The sequence below is a fragment of the Narcine bancroftii genome, chromosome 1 (genome assembly GCF_036971445.1).
Source record: "Narcine bancroftii isolate sNarBan1 chromosome 1, sNarBan1.hap1, whole genome shotgun sequence".
Lineage (NCBI taxonomy): Eukaryota > Metazoa > Chordata > Chondrichthyes > Torpediniformes > Narcinidae > Narcine > Narcine bancroftii.
Window position 1 is genome coordinate 133,229,417 of NC_091469.1, and position 24,227 is coordinate 133,253,643.

Here is a 24,227-nt window from a genome sequence, read left to right on the forward strand (position 1 = left end):
ATAGCACATTGTTCCTCAAGCTGGAGTCTTTTCTCTATGCAATCATCTATCTTGTTCTTCACTAACCATTTTTTGTAATCTTTTAAGTTTCTCTTCTTGCTCCAATTGCGGATTTCCTGATTTGAACCTCCCCATCCTCTAAAACACATCTTTTCTCCAACAACTGCTGTGCACAGATAGTAGCCAAGTCTGCTTGTGCTTTAGCATGCATAGATGATAGGCTTGCACAAAGCTATACTTGCTCTAGATGACTTTGAAGATTTTCCTGTGCTTATAACCTTAGAAATACTATCATCAGGATTCACATTCAAACTTTCAGATATGGCAGATTGAGTCTCTATCTTCTGCATTTCGTTTGGTACAGCACCAATGGGACTTTGCAACATACAATCATCTTTTCCAATTCCACTAACTTTTAAGCCAGTTAATGAGGCCTCCAGTGCCTTGACAGAGTTTTCTTCTTGCTTGCTAGTTAAGGTCATTTCTTCTTTGGCTACTGGCTCCAACCTCCTGCCAAGCTTTGCTGATCCCCATTGCTGGCTCAACTCACGATCAAACAGTTCTTTGAGAGAATTTGTTTGCTTGAGGTCTTTAGCCCGATGAGACTTGATCCCTTTGAGAGAGCTGCTGCTAGTTGAATTGTCTCTGGGGGTCTGCGCACAAGTTTTATTATCTTTTTGTTTACAAAAGCATTTTCTGGGCTTCCTACCAATTCTGCTACCAAAGCTGTGGCTTATCTTTTTTAAGGACGCAGGTGTTTGGCCAGTCCTTTGGCTCAATTTCAAACTACGCAATTCATAGATTCTTTCACTTCTGCAATATTCTATTATTGCAACATGGATATCTCTTGGCTTCAAATCAAGTTGTTAATTATTTTAGACAAATTTTACAAGCCTTTCTTCCAAAGTTCACAATTAAATTTTTCTTTGGATCAAAATATAGATGACCCTTTACTTATTCTAATATCCTAATTTCAGAGTATCATCTTCCAAAGCGTGAGCTGCAATATCCCAAATTTCAATCTCTTTAATCCAACAAATCACACTGTGGCTGTTTTAATTCGTTGATAGAATGGATAAACATTTTGCATAGTTTCGCATTAAGACTTTCATAATGATGAATAACAAATTATTTACTGAACAATAATAATACAAAGATATAAAGAGATATAAAACAAATATAAAGATACAAAATCTTAAAGAGATACAAAAATTCAAAGAAAAATTTCTCATGCTCACGCTTCCTTCACATCTTGTAGATTGAAGAAGCAAGCCGTTAGTCTGCATGGATATTACGACATATCACTATTGTAACACTACAAACAATAGTCTCTTAAAGAGACAGGAATAAAATTAACTAAGTATAAAAAACACAAGGTTTTTTACATGGAGGGATAGAGGTATGAAAGGATTGGACATCCATTTTGAAGATGAGGCTGACCGGTTCAGGAAATCTGAAGTCATTGAGGAGAAAGAGGGCATTGTGAGATATCACAGATGTAGGTAGGGAGGGATTGGACCAGGGGAGAAAGAATAGAGTCAAGGTAGGATGGAACTAGTTCAGTGGGGCAGGAACAGGTAGAAACAATGGGTCTTGTCGAATGGTTGAGTTTGTGTATCTTAGGTTGAAGGTAGAAATGGGCAGTGCAGAGGTGGGAGAGAATGAGGTTGGTGGCCTTGGAAGGAAGGTGACCAGAGATTATTAGGTTGAGATGGTTGGTATTGGAGACAGTGGCTTGATGTGCCATGGTGAGGTCCTGTGGGATGGGTTGTTAGGAAGAGGTATTTGAAAGCTGTTGACTGGCCTCACCAAGGTAGGGAACAGTGCACCAGACCTTGTCTGTGGGTTTGATGGTGAGGTTGGGTTGTACGGAGAGAGTGGAGGGCAGAGTGTTCTGAGGAGGTGAGGTTGGAATACAAGAGGGGGGGGTGGTAAAGTTGAGACAGTTGATGTCCTGGCAGAAGATGACCAGGATGAGGTGTCCAGGTGTCCAGGAAGAGGAAGAAGGCTTGAACCGGGAGAAAAGGTCTTGGGTGAGGACTGAGGCAACAGGAGAAGAATTTGGTATTGCGGCGTGCACGGAACTCAGTGAGATGTGGGTGGAGGAGGACAAAGGTGAGGCCTCTACTGAGGGCTGAGCTTTCAGTCTCAGAGAGGGGATGGTCAGAGGGAATAGTAAAGACCAAGCAGGTTGTCATTGCCAGCCTGTGCTCTCTGCATTAGGACACTACCTTGCATGTCATAAAACCATTACTTGGGTTACTTGGGGGAAAATGCATAATTGAGTTCAATATGCACATGTAGATTGAATGACATTGAAAGATTAATATGGAAAACTGCATCTTAAATGGTATGATGAGTCAAGAAACCTGGCATCCAAAAAGCTTAAAGATCACAGGACATGTTAATAAGGTCATTAACATTGCACATGATTTACATGAGTTTGTAATTTTTATTTAATTTTTAAAATTTAAAAAATTTTGACCTACAGTATGGTTTCAGGCCCTTTCGGCCTATGAACCCAATTACACCCAATTGACCTACCTCCCGGTACGTTTTGAATGAGGAAACCATAGCACCCGAAGAAAACCCACACAGACACGAGGAGAATGTACAAACTCCTTACAGACATCACAGGATTTTAACTCTGGTCACTGGTGCTGTGAAAGTGTTGTGCTAACCTCAATGCCAACTGTGCTGCCCATAAGGAATTGGATCAGCCTCAGCTCAAGTACTGTGGAGAACAGCAGCTCTATGGTATAAGAAAGCTGTCATGGTCCAAGATGCCGAGCAGGTGCATACAACACATCAGAAACTTGATTAGGACAGGGGGATAGGAAATTGAGGGACAGATTTCCAACAGTGTGTTATATGGGATGATACATGACTGCTATTTCATTGCTGATTACTTTCCATTGCAATTAAACTGTAATCATTTTTACCTGGAAAATGAGGACTATTTATTTCAGACAACAAAGGTATACAAACCTCTCTCTGATCACCATCCTCTCTACAGAACTAGGTGATGCTCCGCCTAAAGAGGATACTAACAAATCTTCAAATCATACATATCCTTATATACTCATGTAACTGATTTTTTTTTTAATGCAGTAAGTCACCTGCTTATAATTCCAAAAAGCTCTATGAAAACTTTGCACCAAAAGGAACGCACAAATCTAACACAGTTCTGTTTCTGATTGATAAGATTTGCCTTGTCTCTGCACTTTGAATTCCTGATCACTTAATCATGTGAAAAATATTATCGCAATGCAGAGGGGATTACAAAGGTGATCATCAGCTTCAAGTACCTCAAATGATAGCATGACTTATAGGTAAATTCTTTCAACTAACTGATAGTATTGATAATGCTGAAAGAACAAGCCGTTATTTTCATACTTAGTGACTTAATTATGTAATGGGTGAACGGCTCACAGAGATAAGAAGTAGCCTGGTTAGAAATTCCAAAACATGTCTGAACCATGCCAAGCTAAATCTATGAAAATATCTGATATAGATTAGATCCATTTCTAATAACAGTGTGTTTAAACATTGAAAGTTAAAAGATGTTTGTGTTATGAAAAACCTGGGTATTTTTGTTCACGAATCATTAACATGGAGGAGCAGCAAGATGTTATAAAAGGCAAACAGTGCTTTAGAATTTACTGCAAATGGGTTTGAATACAAATATTCAGAACCAATTGTATAGATCATGATGAGACAGAGTTTGGAATATCATGCATAGGTCTTGTCATTTTATTGAAGGAAGAGTTCATTAGAATGTGAGGTGATCTCACTGAAATTCTTATGGGCTTGACAGGTTAGATCTGGGGATGACTTTTCTCTTGGCAGAGCCTCAGGTCACAGTCTGAAAATAAGGGGATAGTCATTCAGGATTAAGATGAAACTTGTTCATCCAAGGGGTAGCAAATCTTTAGAATTCTTTATCCTTATGTCACTGAAGACCTTCTACAGGTGTATTGTGAAGAGCATTCAAGATGGTTGCATCACTGTCTGGTATGGAGGTGCCAACGATCAGGTCAAGAAAAGTTTACAGAGCATTGTTAAGTCGACCTGCGATAGTCTTCATTCTATTGAGGACATCTACATTAGGGAGCATCTTAAGAAAGCAACCTCTGGGGTGGGGTGGGGGGGGGCATGGCCATGCTGAGTGGCTGAGTGGACATGTTTTTTCAAGCTTCCTGAGAAAAAGTGCTAAAGGATGACCAGAAAGTGTGTTTTAATTGAATTTTTGCATGAAAAAATTGTGTATATACAATGGTTGAATAGAAATTAATGAAGATGACTGGAAGATCATATGCAAAAAAAGCCAAGACCAATGACAAAAGAAGCTCCAGGTTCACCATCTACCACAACAGACAGTGCGGGGGAAGCTGCCTCCACTTCTCAACAAACATGAGAGATGGAAACACTTTTGCAAGAATTTGAAGGACTGGGAAAACATTTCAAGGGTGTGGAAAAATGCCACGAAAGAGCTCATCAATTCAGTGAAAGATATGGATGAAGCAATAAATGATCTATCCAAAAGAAAGGATGGTGCTGAGAGAGATCTCAGTAAACACGATGAACAGATTAAAGACCTGAAAAAACAAACTGAACAATGGGCAATAGACAAGCAACTTCTCTCAGATAAAATTGTTCACATGGAAAACTTCAGTAGGAGAAACAATGTGAGAATAGTTGGCCTGGGAGAAGGTGTAGAAGGTAGAGATGCTATGACATTTTTCAACACTTGGATTCCTCAAGTCCTTCACACCGAGAAACTCGGCGATTGTGTCCACATTGAACGTGCTCATTGAACGCTTGCACCGAGGAGAATGGGTGAAGCCCACCCATGACCCGTTCTGGTAAGGCTACTAAGCTTCAAAGACAGAGAGACAATCTTGAGAATTGCATTTGAACATTCATAAAATACCCGATCTCCAATAAAGTGGAATAATACAAAGATTAGGTTTTTTTCAGGACTTCAAAAATGGGGTAATCCAAAAGAGGAGAGAGTTCAACATGGTCAACAGCCAGCTCTGTGAAAAGGACTTCAGATATGTGATGTTGTACCCAGCAACTTTGAGAGTGGAAATCTCAGATTTCTTTAAAACGAAAGAGGTGGAAGATTTCATTCGATAATTATGAAGAAGATGAAGAGAAAAGAAAGTAGACACAAGAAAAGTTGACTGTGGAAAAACTAAGGTAAAAAAGATATTTTATGGACCTCATAAAGTTTTATTTTGTTTGTGAAGGTCATCCTAATTATATTAAGAAATGTCAATGTTACATCCTATCTATGGCTCATGGGGAGCTTGGAAAGTGGAAAGAAGCTATCAAAAGTATCAAATTCTGGTTTGAAGGGATAATGGCACCAGCAGGGGAGTTTATGTTTTAAAGATTGTGCTTTAGGGTAGGGTTCTTCTTCTTCATCCCTGGAGGTTTTAGTGGGCCCTTTTTTGTGGGCCTTCGGGTCTCACTGTCTATGTCATCATCATGGCAGAGGTTGCACAATTTTTAATGAGAGGGCACAGATCATGAAACTCTTTACATATTTATTTATTTGCATAGAATTTACAAAATGCTGCTATGGATAAGACATTGAAATTTATAAGTTTTAATGTTAATGGTTTGAACAAGTCAGTCAAGAGGAAAAGTATACTGACATATTTTATAAAAGCTGAAAGCTGATTTGGTATTTCTCCAAGAAACACGTCTCATCAAAGTAGAACATGATAAATTTTCTTCATCACTTAATTCAAAAGCAGGGGAGTGGCAATTTTAATCAGTAAAAAATGTTCCAATGGTTATAGAAAATATTTCAAAAGATCAAACAGGCAAATATGTAAAGATAAATGACAAAATTTATTCAGAATCATGGACATTGATGAATATTTATGCTCCAAATTATAACAAAAAGGCCTTTATGAAGGTTGCATTTTTTAAAATAGCAGAGGGAAACCAAAATATACTGATTGGAGGGGACTTTAATTTTTGTCGAGACCCAATACTTGATAAGTCAGCAGGAATAGTAACAAGTGCTAAGGCAGCTAAGGTAACCCTTTCATATATGAAAGATTTAAATTTAATGGATATATGGAGGCAATTCAATCCCACAGAAAGAGACTACTTGTTTTATTCTAAAATGCATGATTCACATACAAGAATAGATTTGTTTTTTTTGCTATCGTCAAGTATGAAGGATAGAGTAGAAAAAAAAATGGAATACCTTCTAGATTACACTCAGATCATTCACCACTAATCTTAAAAATACAAATTCCAGAGATACAAGGAAGTATGTATAGGTGGTGATTGAATATGTTATTGTTAAAAAGGGAGGATTTTAAATAATTTATAAGACAACAGATTGAAATTTTCTGTGAAACATATTTAGGAACAGCTGACAATAGCCTTTTGATATGGGATACTTTAAAGGCATAACTACAAGGACAAATCATTTCATTCACATAAAAAAAAATAAAAGAGAGTTTAATGCCGAAGTGAATAAATTGGAGAAAGAATTAAGAGAATTAGAAAAAATAATATTGAAGAATGGGAGAACAAGATAAATATAGAACAATAGAAAATAAGAAAATTCACTATAACACTCTGCAAATATACAGTGCAGAAAAAAAATATTAAACACAAAACAGAAATATTACAAATTAGAAGAAAGGGCACAAAAAATATTGACATGGCAATTGAAGGCTGAGGAGTCCACAAGAGCTATAAATGCTATACAGAAGTAAAACAATACAGTCACCTATAACCAGAAATAAATAAATGAAACATTCAGACAATATTATATAAATCCAATTTGCCGGGAGACGAGATTGAAATAGAGGAATTTTATGACAGTGTGGAACTCCCGAAATTGAATGATAATGATTGACAAGAATTGGATTTAAATTTCACGAGGGAGGAAACATTAGGAACTCTTCAAGCTAATAAAGCCCTAGCCAAAGATGGATTTCCACTCAAGTTTTACAAAGAATTTAAGAATCTATTAATGCCGTTATTCATAGATGTAATAGAGCGAGCAGTAAAAACACAGACATTACCAGACTCTTCCTCAATAGCAATAATTACTGTGTTACCAAAAAAAGAACAGAGATCCACTGAAAACTTCTTATCGACCAATATCTCTTTCTAAATTATGAATGATCTGAGTGTAATCTAGAAGGTATTCCATTTTTTTTCTACTCTATCCTTCATACTTGATGATAGCAAAAAAACAAGTCTATTTTTGTATGTGAATCATGCATTTTAGAATAAACACAGATGATAAAATAATAGCAAAAGCACTGGCAAACAGGTTAGGACAGTATTTACCTAAATTAATACATACAGATCAAGTGGGATTTGTTAAAGGTAGACAAGTGTCAAATAATCTGGCGAGATTGTTTAACATAATACATTAGCCCAATCAAGACAGGATCCTAATATAGTAGTATCATTAGACGCAGAAAAAGCATTCGATAGTCTTGAATGGCCGTTTTTGTTTAAAACATTGAAAATGTTGGGTATAGGACAGGGATTTATAAACTGGATTAGGACATTATATCAAAAACCACAATCAAAAATAATAACTAACTGCCAAATATCAGGAATGTTCCCATTAAGCCGATCAAGGCTGTCCTCTCTCCCCGGCTCTATTTGTAATGGTAATAAAACCACGAGCAGAAATAATCAGAAGGGATCCTGAAATTAAAGGCTCCAATGTCAGTCAAGGTCAACACAAAATAAGTTTGTTTGCCAATGATATATTAATGTAATATCTGAACCTGGGAGATCACTGGAAAAATTGCAGGAAACTTTAACAAAGTATGGAAGAGTATCAGGGTATACAATAAATATGGATAAAAGTGAAATTTCACCTTCAACAAATCATAATTATGAACAACATAAAGCAAGCAGCATACTTAAAAGGAAAAATGAAGGGATCATATATTTGGGAATTAAGCTAGATAACAATTTCAATAATTTGTATAAATTGAATGACTCTCCCCTGCTGGCAAAAATAGAACACAACCTATAAAAATGGAAGGGCCTGCCCCTAAAGATAATAGGCAGAGTTAATTGTGTCAAAATGAAGATAATCTGTTCCAGTTGATAACAAAATATTCACCAAAAAAGTTTTTTTTAAGACAATAAATAATTTAGTAAGACAATTCTTATGGAATAATAAAATGCCAGGAATAGCACTGGAAAAATTGACATGGGGCCATCAACTAGGGGGACTGCAACTTCCAGATTTTGAAATTTATTACTTGGCTGCACAGTTAAGATTTATGGCATTGTTCTTCGATACAAACCCACCAAAATTGGGTGCATATGCGATTACAAGGAATGGAGGAAACAGTGATTAAAGGTTTTATTTACAAATGGAATTTAAAATTAATTAGGAAAAAGTCTTCAAACCCTATATTGATTCATATTGTAAAAAATTGGCAGGATATTAACGAGGGAAACTTTTGCCATTATGTAATAACCCGATGCTACCCATGATAATGGGAAATAGGATTCTAAATATATGGATACAAAAGGAGATCGGCCATATCACGGACTGCTACAAAGATGGTGTTTTAATATCATTTGAACAAATGAAGCAAACCTATGGAATTCCAAATAGTACTTTCCTTTGCTCTCTGCAATTGAAGGCTTTTCTAAGAGAAATTTAGGGAAATGACATGACTTCTCCGGGAATAAGTGCATTGGAACTCACATTATGGATGGGTACTATACCCAAATTTATTACCTGAATATATTATGCCCTACAAATGGAAGGGAAAAAAAACCTGGATTGCATAGATCAAGAGAAAGATGGGAAGCAGATCTGACAGTAAATCTAGCAGAACAATCTTGGTGTGAATGGTGCAAGATGGGGTGACCTCGATTATTAATGTGCCATATAGCTTGGTGCAATATAACTTTTTGCAGCAACTATATTTGACCCCACAAAGACCACACAAATCAAAACTGTAAATATCAGATAGATGCTTTTGATGTGCAATAGAGGGAGGAACATTTTTTAATTCTGTATGGTCGTGCACGAAAATTAATCCTTTCTGGCAAGAAATATCAGAAGTCTGAACAAGGATTACTGGAGTCAACTTTCCAGGTAACCCGGAACTATATTTACTGGGAAATTTTATAGGTTTTAGTAATAACCTCACAGAGTTTCAAATATATTTTATTAAGATCGCATCGGCGGTAGCCAAGAAATGTATAGCAGTTACATGGAAATCAGATACACTGATTGCCCGAGCACGATAGATATCAGAAATGAACAGTTCCATACCTATGGAAAAGATCACATATAAGAAACAAACATGGTACTTTCCTCAAGATCTGGCAACCATACCTGAACTATGTTGGTGCACAAGTACAATAATGCTGCTGTAAATTCATGGTCTTCCCTCAATTTTGTATCTTTTTTTTAATAGAATGTGGACTGTAAGCTCCGACCATGGATGGAAAGATATAATATTTGTCTATTTTTGGTGGTAAAGAAAAGCAGGTAGTGGGGGGGGGGACTGGAATGTTTAATATCTGGAAATTTTCTTTTATTCAATTTAAGTTTAGTTAATATGTTTAATTAATATTTTTAATTATATTAATATGCAGACATTTATGAAAAAATTGTATTTGTTAAGAAAAACTCATATTTTATACGTAAGCTGTTAGGAGACTATTTTATTTATGCAAAAGTTGTATATTTGATATATGTTTGAAAGCTAAAAATAAAATATTCTTTGTAAAAAAAGAAAGGAACATCTCTCCTTAAGGACTCCCACCATCCAGGCCAGGCCCTCTTCACTCTGCTACCATTGGGAAAAAGGTAACAGGAGCCTGAAGATGAGCACTCAATAGCATAATGATGGCTTCTTCCCCTCTGCCATCAGATTCCTGAATAAAAAATGAACCACAGACACGGTCTTACTTTGACTCCTTCTTGCACTTTTAAAAAATTTTGTAAAGTGGTTTTATATAATGTTCGAACTGTGACGCTGGTGCAAAAGAATGAATTTTGTGACATGTTCATGACAAGAAATTCTGATTCTGATTCCTTGGGGGGCAGTAGGGTCACATTTAATAAGTTCATTCAAGACAGCGAACAATAGAATGTAGATATTCAGGAAATCAGTGGATATGGGGCTCATGCATGAAATTGTTTTTAGGAATAAGATTACCAAAGATTTTATTCAATGACAGAGCCATTGTCATAGTGTTCGAGTACCCGTAACCGAATTTCCAAAAACCAAACTTTTTTTTAAGTGCCAACATGATGTCACAAATGAAAAAACAATGAACACCTGACTTGCCCATGCGGGGCTCTCACGCTCTTTTGCTGCCGGTTTGATCATGGTAACAGTTGAAAAAGTGAAATCTTTGCTTCTGGCCAGCGAGATGCCAAACAGAGCTGGCTCCAAGTCTTCAGCATTAGCTGCAGCCGCAATTGGCGACTCCATTCTCAACATCGGGTGTGACGCCGTCTGCATTGAAGAAGTCGCCTCGGGTTCCTGGGCAGGAGCGGGGACCCTGTAGTCAGGGTCCAGCGGAAACAGTTGGGAGGTGTCAGGACTGGCAGCAGGGATCAAGTATTTTTTTTTGGAACGTATTAAACATTATTTCATGTGAATTTTCCACTTGTGGAGTCATGTTGTTCTTTGTTGTTGTTTTTTAACCACTGATTCAAGTATTCCGCTGATGCTACGGTGCTGTTTTTGGGATTTTTTCATTTTTTTCCAAATACCAGAAAACCCCAAAAACCAAACAACGCCTAGTCCCTAGCGTTTCGGATATGGGGTACCATCCCTGTAGTCCGTTTCAATTTCTATTTCCTCTGTTTTTCTACTGTACTTCAACTAACCATGGTGTTCCAAGTATTGTAAAATATAAATTAAACTACTTAAGTCCACAGGCCTTTTAATGGTGTAACGCCGCCTTGAAGGCAGCTCAATGAAAAGAAAAAAAAGAGTTGAATTTACCTTTTTATGGAGAAGGCCTATAAGGCCTTACTGAGCAGTATCGGGAGCCATCTTCCAGGGCTGAAGGAGGTGGGACGAGTGGTGCAGTAGCTCTGCCTGTTGCTGTGACATCATCCATATGCGCTGTGACAGATTATGATGCATTTTTTTTGTATATAGATATGTTTTGGGAGATAAATTGGGACAGGTTTTTTAGTGTAGGTCACGTACAAACATTTCAGAACAGATCTCATTTAAAATACTGGAACTCTGCTCAAGCCAGACAGGGCCCTTGCTGGGGGCCTTTGCAAAAAACTTTTGGGAGTGCCCAAGAGACTTCACTAATGGATTATTGTTTTGAAAAGCAACAGATGAAAGAGATCAGAGGAATAGTTCAGAGCCGAAGGCTGTCTGGAGTGCAGCTTGCTATTCTAAGAGGGTTATGTGGTTTGGCGAGCAGAGGGAGTCAAACAGGCTTTTTGCTGAGAGAGAGAGATCAGTTCTGCAGTTCTACAGTCAGCAGCAGCAGCTGGGACTGGAACAGGACAAGCTGGCAAGCTTGTGCAAAAACCCCATTTGGAAGATGGGTTGTGAGTGCTTAGTTCAGCCTGGTCAAAGCCCTTGTGGTCCATGCAAAAGGAAAGGACTGGCTGCCTAATGTTTCACTTGAAATAAGGGAAACAAAAAGGAACTCTGTGGTGACCTGAAAGAAAGAGGTTATCATCTGGAAAACCTTGATGGCGCAAGTTTCTTGGCAAGACACTGAAGTGGCTGATTGAAAGGGATGAGTTTGTGTCCAGGAACAACAAATCTCTCTCTGAAAACCCACAAGAACCTCCCTGAGTGGTAACTATTTACCTTTCAAGCACCAAAGCCCAGTGAACTTCATCAATGTTAAATTCTGTGCACAGTGTAAGAATTGCCTGCAACCAGTGAACTTGGAGAAATGAGAAATAACTTTTCTAAACTTACACATACACATTACATACACGCGCGCTTAGAATTAAAAGGGGGTTATGTTAGGTTATTAAATTAATAGTAATAAGTTAAAGTTTGATTCTGTTTTCATGTTAAAGATAATTAAAAGCAACTTTTGTTTAAGTAACCATTTGTCTTGATGAATATATACTGCTGCTGGGTTTTGGGGTCTTGTGGGCTCGTAACAGCGCCGAGAAGGGAAAGCAGCCTATACCTGAAATGGCAACTGAAGAGCAGGTAAGGGTACTGGTGGAGATCTGTTCAAGCAGAGTAAGGGATGGCAGATTTTCTTTTGCCTGAAGAGCATCAGTAAACCTAAGACATGCTTAATCCAGTAGTTTCATGCAAACTGTTACTAAAACTGTTTTTATGATCCAAAATATTTAAAATGTATTCAATAATATAAATTCCAGATGCTGTGGGGAGTTTTGAATTAGATAAATTCAAATCTATCCAATCACTGATCCAGACTGTAACTCAACTGCTGGGAATTCACAAGAGTGTGCAGATTGTAGAAGTAAGACCCTGAACAATGTAATTGATGGGCAATGAAGTGGCTCCATGAGGCAGTTGATCAGAGTGAAAAGGCTTTTAATAGCTTGAACATTAACTGGGACTCAGAGAGCATCTGGCCTGGATCCAAGCAGAAAGTGGTCTGGGTCTTTATTAGGGAATCTCCTGGGAGGGGTCAGAGGGAACGAAGGGGCAGTTCGGGCCAGTACATACAGTTATTACAGTGGCGTAATACCTTATACCACCACAGAAATGTAATCAAGAATATAATCTGAGTAAGACGATAATGGTTTGGCATTTGTTGCTGGGCAGCTGGTAAGTTTCCACCAACCTGGAGTTTCCTCATTCAGATGGCGTGCAAGAACAATGTCTGAGGAAAGGGGAACCTGGTTATGTTATTGATATGCCATAGTCATGGATCAGTCAAGTATTATACCAATACAGGGCTTTTATTAACAGACTAAAACCACCTCTAACTAGCCAGTGGGAAAAGCATCTCCATCTGTTATACCAGTAGGGTGGAGTATCTCTACAGACAAAGCTGTCAGCATAATACACCACCTCCCCACCCCCCCTCCCCCATTACATCATCATAATTATGCATTCACGGAATGATGTAATTTTCAGGTGAATAATGTGTAGCTTAATGCTGATAGGGTAATGCTTGTCACATGGGAGAAGACTTCTTTTTGGATAGGTCAAGTCAGATTGCAGCGGCATATACAAACCAATATAATTGTATGTTTTGGGAGCTGCTAGATTCCCAGAGCAGGAGATGGACTTTTCACAGGCAAGTGTAATGAAGAAAAGGAACTGGCTAAAGGTATGCCTGAGTCCTTCATTCCTCAGGAGAATAAACTGCTGATTCAGATCTCACCACAGATCCTGGATCGAGGATCAGGGAAACAGATCCTCCACAAGATGGATAACTCACCTGTTATAAAACAAACAGAAACTACAAAATGGGTTAAGCTTGGAATAAGGTTCTGCTCAGAAGGACTGAGGAACCAAGATCAAAATGGAAATGTACACAAGAACATAAGAAATTGCACCAGGAGTAGACTATCGGGCCTGTTGAGCCTGCTTCATATTGCAATGTAATCATGGCTGATCTGATGATAGGCTGATCTCCACTTACTTGCCTTTTCCCCATATCCCTTAATTCCCCAACTATGTAAAATTCTATCCAATTTTGTCTTAAATAATATTTACTAAGGTCACCTACAATGGGCAACAAATTCCACAGATTCACCACCCTTGGGGAAAAAAAACCATTGCCTCCTCATCTCCATCCTGAATCTACAACCCTGATTCTTGAGGTTATGTCCCATAGTTCTAGTCTCTCCACCTACCAACTTACCTACCACGATCTTATGAACGCCTTTCATGAATGTATATGTTTCTCTAAGATCTTCTAAATTCCAACGAGTACAGTCCCAGTCCCAGGCTCCTCATCTCCTGATTCAACTCTTCAGCACTGCCTCCAAAATCAGTGCATCCTCTCTCAAATAATCAGACCAGAGTTGCACACAGAAAACTAGATGTGGCCTCACCAGTACATTGTACAGTTCCAGCATACCCTTCTTGCTCCTAAATATATTCCCTCTAGCAATGAAAGCCTTCTTGATAGCCTGTAGTCAGACCATAAACGGTTTTACCCAGCTGGATGCCTACCACTCCCCCGCATCACTGACATGGTGAATGAGATCACCAAGTTCCAGCACTTCTCACCCATTGACCTCAAGTCAGCCTACCACCAACCCCTGATCCACCCAGAGGACAGTCCGTACACTATATTCGAGGTGGACAGCCACCTCTACCACTTCCTCCCTGTCCCCTTCTGGGTCTCCAATGGCGTCTCTGTTTTTCAGAAGGAGATAGACTGGATAGTGGATGACTATGGGCTAAAGGCCACATTTTCCTTACTGGACAATGTGACCATCTGCAGCCATGACCAGCAGGATTATGACACTAATCTACAGAAATTTCTCCAGATGGCCAAAAGCTTCAATCTTACATACAACCAAAAGAAATGCATTCAACACTTCACAGCTGGCCATCCTCAGTTGCAGGGTGAGAATGGTGCCATTGGCCCTGACCCTGACTGCATGCACCCCCTGCTGGAGCTCCCATTGCCCCATACCCTCAAGGTCCTTAAAAGGGGCTTGGGGTTCTTTTCATATTATGCCCAGTGGGTCCCTAATTACGTGGACAAACCCCCCTGTCGGCAGAAGCCCAAGTGGCATTCACACGCATCAAGGGCGACATCATCAAGGCGGTGATGGCCTACGGCCATACTAGCCTGAAAATGCCCAATCTCGTCAAGGCGGTGATGCATGCTGTGGATGAATCCATCCCCAACCGTTCACCCTGCTGACTGACCAATGTGCAGTTGCCTTCATATTCAATAACAAACAGTGGGGAAAAATGACAAAGTCCTGAGGAGGAGAATTGAGCTATCCACCTACAAGATCTTGAACCGGCTCAGGAAGCTCAACGAGCCTCCTGATGCCCTGTCACTGGGGACATGCGCCAATGTGTAGATGAACCACCTCCAACAACCTTTGCCACCTCAGAATCACCAGGGTCTACAACTTTGTTAGAGCTCGCAACCTCCCTTACTCAGTTGGAGATATCAGGGTACTGACCCGGAGCTGCCCGGTCTGCACCAAAATAAGCCCCAATTCTATCAGCCAGACAAAACCCATCAGATTAAAGCCACCCATCCTTTCAAACGCCTGAGTGAGGGACCCCTCCCTTCCACCAACAGGAAAATATACTTCTTAAATGTCATCAACAAATATTCCCGCTCCCTTTCGCCATCTCCTGCCTGGATATGGTCACGGCCGCTGTCATAAAGTTATTGCGCAGCATATTCACTCTATTCGGATACTTCTGCTATATTCATAGTGACCTGGGACCCCCACGTTTATGAGTGAGGAACTGTGCTGGTACTTGCTGGCCAAGGGTATAGCCATGAGGAAGACCACGGGTTATAACCCCTGGGGGAAATGGCCAGATAGAAAGGGAAAACACCACTTTCTGGAAGGCAATGCTCCTAGACCTCAGGTCAAAAGGCCTGCCCATCTCCCAGTGGCAAGAAGTCCTCCCTGAGGTGCTCCACACCACCAAATCCCTACACTGTACTGCTACAAATGCGACACTGCATGAAAGGCTCTTTTCCTTCACCAGGAAGTCGGCATCGGGAACCACACTGCCGTCTTGCCTGATGACCCCTGGGCCCATCCTGCTCCGGATGCAATACCAGGAGCCACAAGACTGACTCTCTGGTTGAGAAGGTCCACCTCCTCCAAGCAAACCCCCAGTACGCTTACGTGGAGTACCAGGATGGGCGACAGGACACAGTTTGTATCCGAGACCTGGTGCATGCTGGGGATTCCTCGATCAACCAATCAACATCCTCTCATGGTAATCCCGGCCAGTTGGCCCCACTAATTACACCCGGTGCCCCACCCCAACTCCAGACCAATCAACCCTATGATCCTATTAGCCCCTCTCAGCCACCCGAGGCACAGCCAGCCACGCATGACACAACCTTGGAGCCAGCAGCTGAACCACAGCAAACTTTACAATAGTTGCAATGACAGACGAGACCACCGGACAAGCTGAACCTGTAATGGGCAATGGCTCAATTCACCCCAGCAGACTTTGTTTTAAACGTAGAAACATAGAAAATAGATGTAGGAGTAGGCCATTTGGCCCTTCAAGCCTACACCGCCATTCACTTTGATCATGGCTGATCATCCATTCAGTACCCTGTTCCAGCTCTCTCTCCATACCCACTGATCTCCCTAGTCGCAAGTACTAAATATAACTCTCACTTAAATATAGCTATGGAACCGGTCTCAATCACTTCCTGTGGCAGAGAATTCCATAAATTCACCACCCTCTGATTGAAAAAATTCTTCCTCATCTCAGTCCTAAAGGACTTCCCCTTAATCCTTAAAATGTGACTCCTGGTTCTAGACTTGCTCAACAATGGGAACAATCTTCCTGCATCTAGCCCATCAAAACCCTTAAGAATTTTGAATGTTTCTGTTAAATCTCCTCATAATCGTCTAAACTCCAGCGAGTCCAAGCCCAGACGTTCTAGCCTTTCTTCATATGCAAGTCCCGCCATCCCTGGAATCAATCTGGTAAACATTTTCTGCACTCTCTCCATCGCAATGATGTCCTTCCTCAGATAAGGAGACCAAAACTGAACACAATACTCCAGGTGAGGTCTCACCAAGGACCTTCACAACTGCATCAATACCTCTCTGTTCCTGAACTTGAATCCTCTTGATATGAATGCCAACATACCATTCGCCTTTTTTACTGCTTGCTACACCTGCCTGCCCACTTTTAATGACTGATGCACAGCGACACCCAGATCTCTTTGCATCTCCCCTTTTCCTAATTGGATACCATTAAGATAGTACTCAGCCCTCCCATTCTTTCCTCCAAAGTGGATAACCACACACTTATCCACATTATAATGCATCTGCCATGCATTTGCCCACTCACCCAACCTGTCCAAGTCATCCTGCAGACTCTTAACAGTCTCTACACAGCTTACAATGCCACCCAGCTTCGTGTCAAGAAGGGATGAATGTGGTGGAACCACTGTGTAGCTATTAGCACTGTCTGCGAAATGTGAAGGGCAGAAGACACTAGTGGGTGTTGTGTACAGGCCACCTAACAGTAGCAGTGAGGTTAGGGATGGCATTAGGAAGGAAATTGGTAATGCGTGCAACAAAGGGACTGCAGTTATAATGGGTGATTTTAATCTACATGTAGACTGGGTGAGCCAAATTAGTAAGGGAAAGGAAGAAGAGGATTTCTTGGAATGCATGCGGGATTGTATTCTAACTCAGCATGTCAAAGAACCGACGAGGGAACATGCCATTCTAGACTGGGTACTGAGTAATAGAGAAGGGTTAATTGTGAAGAACCTCTTGGGCAAGAGTGACCACAGTATAGTGGAATTCTTCATTACAATGAAATGTGACAGAGTTGATTCAGATACAAAGTTTCTGAACGTGAAGAGGGGTAACTTTGATGGTATGAGATGTGAATTGCCTAAAATAGATTAGCAAATGATACTTCAAGGACTAATAGTAGAAATGCAATGGCAATCGTTTAAAGATAGATTGGAGCAAGTAAAACAGATGTACATCCCAGTTTGTAAAAAGAATAAATCAAGGAGGGAAGCGCATCCAAGGGAAATCAGAGAGAGTATCAAATCCAAACAAGCAGGATATAAGTTAGTCAAAAAAAATAATATTCCTGATGATTGGGAGGAATTCAGAGTTCTGCAGAAGAGGACAAAATAATTATAATTAGGAAAGGTAAAAGAGATATGAGAGGAAGCTAGCAGGGAACTCTCCAATCTGTTGAAACCATCCCCCTATTATTTAGTTTAATGCCCTGTCCACAATCCAAGTTATGTGATTCTCCAGGATCCAGGACCCATCACGGTTCAGATAGAGGTAGTCCTTTTCGAACAGATCCTTCCTTCCCCAATACTGGTGCCAATTTCCCATGAATTGGAACCAGCTCCTCCCACACCAATCCTTGAGCCACACATTTAACTCTTCTGGACCCTGTGCCAATTTGCACGTGGCTCAAGTAGTAATCTGGAGATTACCCCAGACCAGAAGCGAAGATGACGGGAGCCCCACTCCATCTTGTAGGTGAGTACCTAACTCCCTAGTGCATTATGATGTGGCCCGCAGCGCTGCACAGCTTTTCGGCCAGCTGCATGAGCGGCAATCAGGCCCACGGCGCTGCATGGCCATTCAGCCAGCTGCACAGGTGGTGGTTCAGCCCACTGTGTTACATGGCCGTTCAGCCCGTTACACCACACCCCCCCCCCCAGAATCGTCATCCAAAGCAGATGAACCAGCTGTGCATACCTGTGTATGGCCTCGTTTCCTGGAATGGGGGCAGTGAATAGGAGTAGTAGGATCCACATGTGCTGGTTTGAGTCTGTCTATGGCATTCAGTTGAGAATGCCCCCCGATGTCTAAAGTGTACACAACCCCATCCTTTTTGATCATGTAGAAAGGGCCATCATATGGCCATTGGAAAGGTGTTTCTGGGGATTGCCTATGCACGAAGACAAAGTTAGTGTTGAGGAGGGCTGTTTGGAGGGTTCATGCCATTTGGTTGGAATCAGCTTTCTTATCTGCTGAAGCATGTCCAGATCTGAAGGGCAGTAGTTGAACTAGAAGTGAACATCACCTGGAACTGAGAGAACTGAACCGTAAACCATTTCTGTAGACAACCCATGGCAACTCGTCTACCTAGTTGGGCCCTGTGAGTCGGGCTTTGAGTGAAGCCTTGAGTTGCTGGTGGAAACGTTCCACTGGACCATTGGACTGAGGGTGGTATGCTGTGGAGTGGTGCAATTGTGTGTCACAAAAGTGTACAAGGGCAGTCCAAAATGCGGAGGTGAATTGCACCTGTCTGAGTTGCAGTGAATTGCAGTGTCTGAGGTGACGTGTGTGGGAACTCCAAATCTTGACATCCAGTTGGTAATGAATGTTCTGGTGCATGTCTCAGTATTGCTGGATGGCAATGGGATGGCTTCTGGCCATCGTGTGAATCAGTCTATTGCAGCCGCACAAAGAAAGACACACACAGGTATAGCTCTGTTTTATTGGGGCTGAGGCCCAGCTTTTATACTGTTGGCATTCCCACTATTTGCCCCATCAACTGACGTCACTGCCCACATAACAGTGGTCAGTTTCCTGCACGTGGGCCCTCTTCTTGCATTCTGTGCACTATCTTCAAGCTGTTGGCTGTGCAGCGGGGGCCACTGCCTTAGCCGTATGACCACCGGTTGGCTTGCTGGTCCCAGTGCCACTGCGCAATTTGCTCACTCCTGTTTGTACTTGCCGCCCAGTCCACTGGCCCAATTGCCACTACATGACCCTTCCCCCGGTAGAACCAGCGCTTTGATGCCCGAAGGTAGTGTCTTTGTCGTCTTTGGTGGTCTGCCTCTCTTGAGCAGTACTGGCATCTTAACAAGACAGTGAAGACCTCCGTCTTGCCTTCGACGTCCAATTCAAAAGTGGCGCCATTGTTTCATACAACCTGGAATGGACCCTTGCACGGCCTCTATAGTGGTGGATGGTGTGGACCCCTATGGATGAAAACCTACTCACAGTCCTGCAAGTCTATTAGTGGATTTGGGGCCAGGTACCGACTCGTTCCTGTAGCCTGCGGAGAAAGGTTGTTGTGTCATCTGGTTGCTTGTGCAGGGATTATGCAAATTCCCCAGGTACCACCAGTAGAACTCTGTACACAATTTCTGGAAGAGGTGTTGTGGTACTCCTTGGGTGCAGTGCGGATCCCCAACACAAATCTGGCGTCCATGGTAGCTCGTCCATCCAGTTGAGTCCTTGTAGTCTAGCCATGAGTGTGGACTTGAGGTGTCTGTGGAAGTGCTCCACCAGCCCTTTCAATTGTGGGTGATGGGCTGTAGTGTGGTGTAACTGAGAGTCCTACAGACTGGTGAGGCCAGACCAGAGGCTGGAGGTGAATTAGGCCCCTCTGTCCAATGTGATGTGGAATGATATGCTGAACCGTGCTACCCAGGAGGAGATGAGGGTTCTGGCGCAGGAGGTCATGGAGGTGTCTGCCATCGGGACTGCTTCTAGCCACCCAGTGAAGTGGTTGATCATTGTGAACAAGTAATGGAACCCCTGGAATACTGGTACATGAATGTGGTCAAACCTTTGCATTGTAGACTCAAAGTACTGAAGTGGGATCTTGGTGTGCCACTACACCTTGGCATGCACGCCTTCACCCACCCAATGACTTGTTTTCGGAAACCATGCCACACATGGCCACCAGCTGGACCGTGGTCCTGATGGATGGGTGAGCCAGCCCATGGATGGAATCAAAAACCTGTCATTGCCAAGCCACGGGGACAACAGGTCTGACCTATCCAGTGGTCACATCGCACAGGATGGTGGTGTTACCTGCACTGACAAGGATGTCCTGGAGTTGCAATCCCAAAATGGCTGTCCTGTATGGAGGAAATCTCCTCGTTGTCTTGTTGTGCCATGAAATCCACTCCCTTTGATAGCGCGTGGATAGTCTTCCTGGACAGTGCATCTGCCACCACGCTATCTTTGCCCGAGACATGTTGCACATCCATGGTGTACTTGGAGATATATGACAGATGGCGCTGTTGGCGAGCTGACCAAGGGTCCAAGATTTTGGCCAGGACAAAAGTCTGGGGTTTGTGGTTGGTGAAGGCTGTAAAAGTCCTGCCCTCAAGGAAGTATTTGTAGTGGCGGATGGATAGGTACAGCACCAGTAGCTCCCTGCTGAAAGTGCTGTACTTCAGTTCTGGAGGTCGCAGATGTCGACTGAAGAAAGCCAGCGGCCACCAGCTCCCTCCGATATGCTGCTCCAGAACTCCGCTGATCACCGTTCCTAAGGCATCCACCATCAAGGCTGTCGGAGCATCTGCCCTGGGGTGCGCCAAAAGAGTGGCGGCTGCCAGTGCTTCCTTGGACTATACAATGGCCTCCGCCAACTGTGTCCAAAGTTATGTCCTTGTCTTTGTCTGCCATGTGGGCGAATAAAGGGTGTATGATTCTGGCTGCCAAGGGGATGAATCTGTGATTAAAAGTTGATCATCCACCCAAACTCCTGCAGTCTTTTGGTCATGCTGAGCCTAGGAAGCTTTGGATGGCCTCCACCTTGTTGGGTTGTGGTGTAGCCCCTCCTTGGTTATCCCATGGCCCAGGATATCAATAGTCTCCAATCCAAACTGGCATTGATAGTCAGTCCAAACTCACTCAGCTAGGTGTAGAGGTTGCAGACGTGCACCAAGTATTCTTGCTGGTCTTTGCTTGCCACCAGGAGGTCATCGAGGTAGTCAAAAATGATGTCCAGGTCTCGGTCCATCAGCCGCTGGAAAGTTTGCATGGCATTCTTCAGCCCGAACGGCATGCGTAGGAATTCAAACAAACCAAACAGGGTGATGGAAGTCTTGGGGATGTAGTTAGGGTGTATGGGGATATGATGGTATCCCTGCTTGAGGTCCATTTTAGAGAAAATCATTGCCTCATGCAGGTTGGCTGCAAAGTCCTGTATGTGCAGCACAGAGTAGCGATCCGGCGTAGTTAAGCCGGTGGTAGTCACCGCACAAACCGCTTCCCCTTCCCCAAGAGCCTTTTGAGCACCATGTGCTGTCTGACCGCCTTGCTATGCCCAGTTCTTCCAGCTTTTTGAACTCCTCCATAGCAGTTGGAGCTTCTCTGAGGGCAGTCTTCTTGCACTTGCGTGGAGCAGTGGGCCCTGGGTCAGGATGTGATGTCACACTCAATGTCTGGGTAACTCCAAGGTGAACTGGGGGGTAAACACTGTCGGGAATTCCGCAAAGATCTTGGCATGCTCATCTGTGGAATGCTGCACCGAGTCCAGATGGGGGTCTGGCATCTGGCGTCCTTGAGAGGGACAGTCTGGAATGTCTTTGCGTGGTTGAGTCTCTGACCCTTCAGGTTCACAGCCCTTGGGCACATAGGAAATCGTCCCTAAGGAGTGGTTGTTCCACTGCTGCCAATGTGAACACTCACATAGAGGCTGCCTCCCAACTGCATTTGGACCCTGTGTGTGCCATAGGTCCTGATGGTGCTGTTGTTGGCAGCTCTCAATGTGGGGACCACTTGCCCATTTCTGGTTTCCTGCCCTGAAGGGGGCAGGACACTGACCTACGCTCCTGTGTCCACGAGGAACTGCCACCCTGACTGATGGTCCCTCACATACAGGAGACTGTCTTGTTGGCCAACTGTCATGCTCATCAGTGATGGCTGACCCCAGCGTTTCCCTGGTACGTGTATGGTAGGATCAGCGTGCTCTGGAGCCCAATCACTGGTGGTAGAAGCACCACTGGTCATTGGGCTCACCTCCCTTGAGGGGTTGCTGCTCCTTCTGTAGTTTGGCCCAGGTCTGGCTGCGGGGTTTGGCAACGAGCCCCACGGACACCGAGCACTCTCTCTTTTGCTTCTGCAAGATGTGCGCTCGTGCTGTGACTTTCCGGAGGTTACTGAAGTTGGCATCTGCCAGGAGCATTTGGAAGTCTTCAGCTAATTGCTCTAAGAATGCCTGCTCAAACATTATGCAGGGTTCATGCTTCCCAATGAGGGCCAGCATATCTTTCATCAAAGCTGATGGGAGCCTGTCCCTCAGCCCATCTAAGTGGAGCAAACGTGCCCCTCTCTCGCCGTGAGAACACAGAAGTCTCGATAAGCAGCTCTTTGAAAATCCTGTAGGCGCCTCCCGTCGGAGGCTCCTGGATGAAATTGGCCACCCAGCTCACCGTGTCCTGGTCCAGGATGCTCACCATGTGGTAGTACCGCGTAGACTCTGCTGTGATCTGGTTGAACCAGACACAGGACAGATTCGTCCAGAAGGTCGGCAGCTTCAGAGTAACTGTGTGGACTGTTGCCGGCTCACTCATCGTTGGGTTTAGATGCCGTCTAAACCGTCAGGGTTACCAATTGTAGCCACGTGGTGTTCGAAGAAAGACACACACGGGTATAGTGAGGGAAAGCTCTCTGTTTTATTGACGTTGAAGCCCGGTTTTTATACTGTTGATATTCTTGCCGTTTGCCCATCAACTGAAGTCACCGCCTGCATAACAATAGCAGGTTTCCCATGCGTTACAGTGCCTTCTTCTCTGCACATTATCCCCAAGCTGTTGGCTATGCAGCAGGGGCCAGCGCAATGTTGGGAATGCTGGCTCCAATGCTGCCTTAGCCATACGACCACTGGTTTGCTTGCTGGGGCAAGTGCCACTGCGTGGTCTGCTGGCTCCTGGTTGTGCTCGCCACCCTGAGCACCGACCCAATTGCCGCCACGGCGTGCCGCTACACTATGACCATGAGGACATGTGTCATGTTTTGAGACACTGAGGCAGCCGTCCAACCAATCTATATGCACATGCTCAAAACATCTGCACACAATGGGAAAGACTGGAGAGGCACCTTGGTGTGCCTCTGTATTTTGGAAGTTTGGTAGTTGGAACACGTTCGGGCCCACTGCGCAACATCTCTCTTCAGTCCATGCCATACATATTTGGTTGTTGTGAGCTTGACGGTTGCTCTGATGGAGGGATGGGACAGGTTGTGAACTTCATCAAAAAGCCGCCGTCTCCAAGACATGGGGACTACCGGCCTGGGATAGCCCAGAGACATGTCGCAAAGCAGACTTGGCCCGCCCCGTTATGGTGCCACATGTTGTATATCCAGGTTAGTGATGACAGTTCTGTACACCTGAACCCAAGGAGTGCTTGGGTTTAAGTGAAGACGATGGGAGCCCCATGCCATCTTGTAGATGAGTACCGAACTTCCTAGTGCATTGCGATTTGACTCGCAGCGCTGCGCAGCCTTTCAGCCAGCTGAGTGAGCGGTGATTAAGCCTGCAGTACTACACGACCTTTTGGCCAGCTGCACAGGCAGCTGCACAGGCAGTGGTTCAGCCCACTGTGTTGGACGGCCGCTCAGCCTACTACAGCTCCACATTTCCAAAAGAAGTGATATTTATTACGTAAACTGTAAGTTATTTTTTTTTAAAGTGGAATACAAGATTGTAACTCAGTATGCCATCTTTGCGTTCCTAAATCTGTATCTGATTTCCAAGTAATGGCTACACACTTCCTAGAAATTTCTTCACCCTCTTGAATAGCTTCCTGAACCATAGTGCCACAGTTAGGTTGCTCATCCTTCCTACAGCCCTCACTCT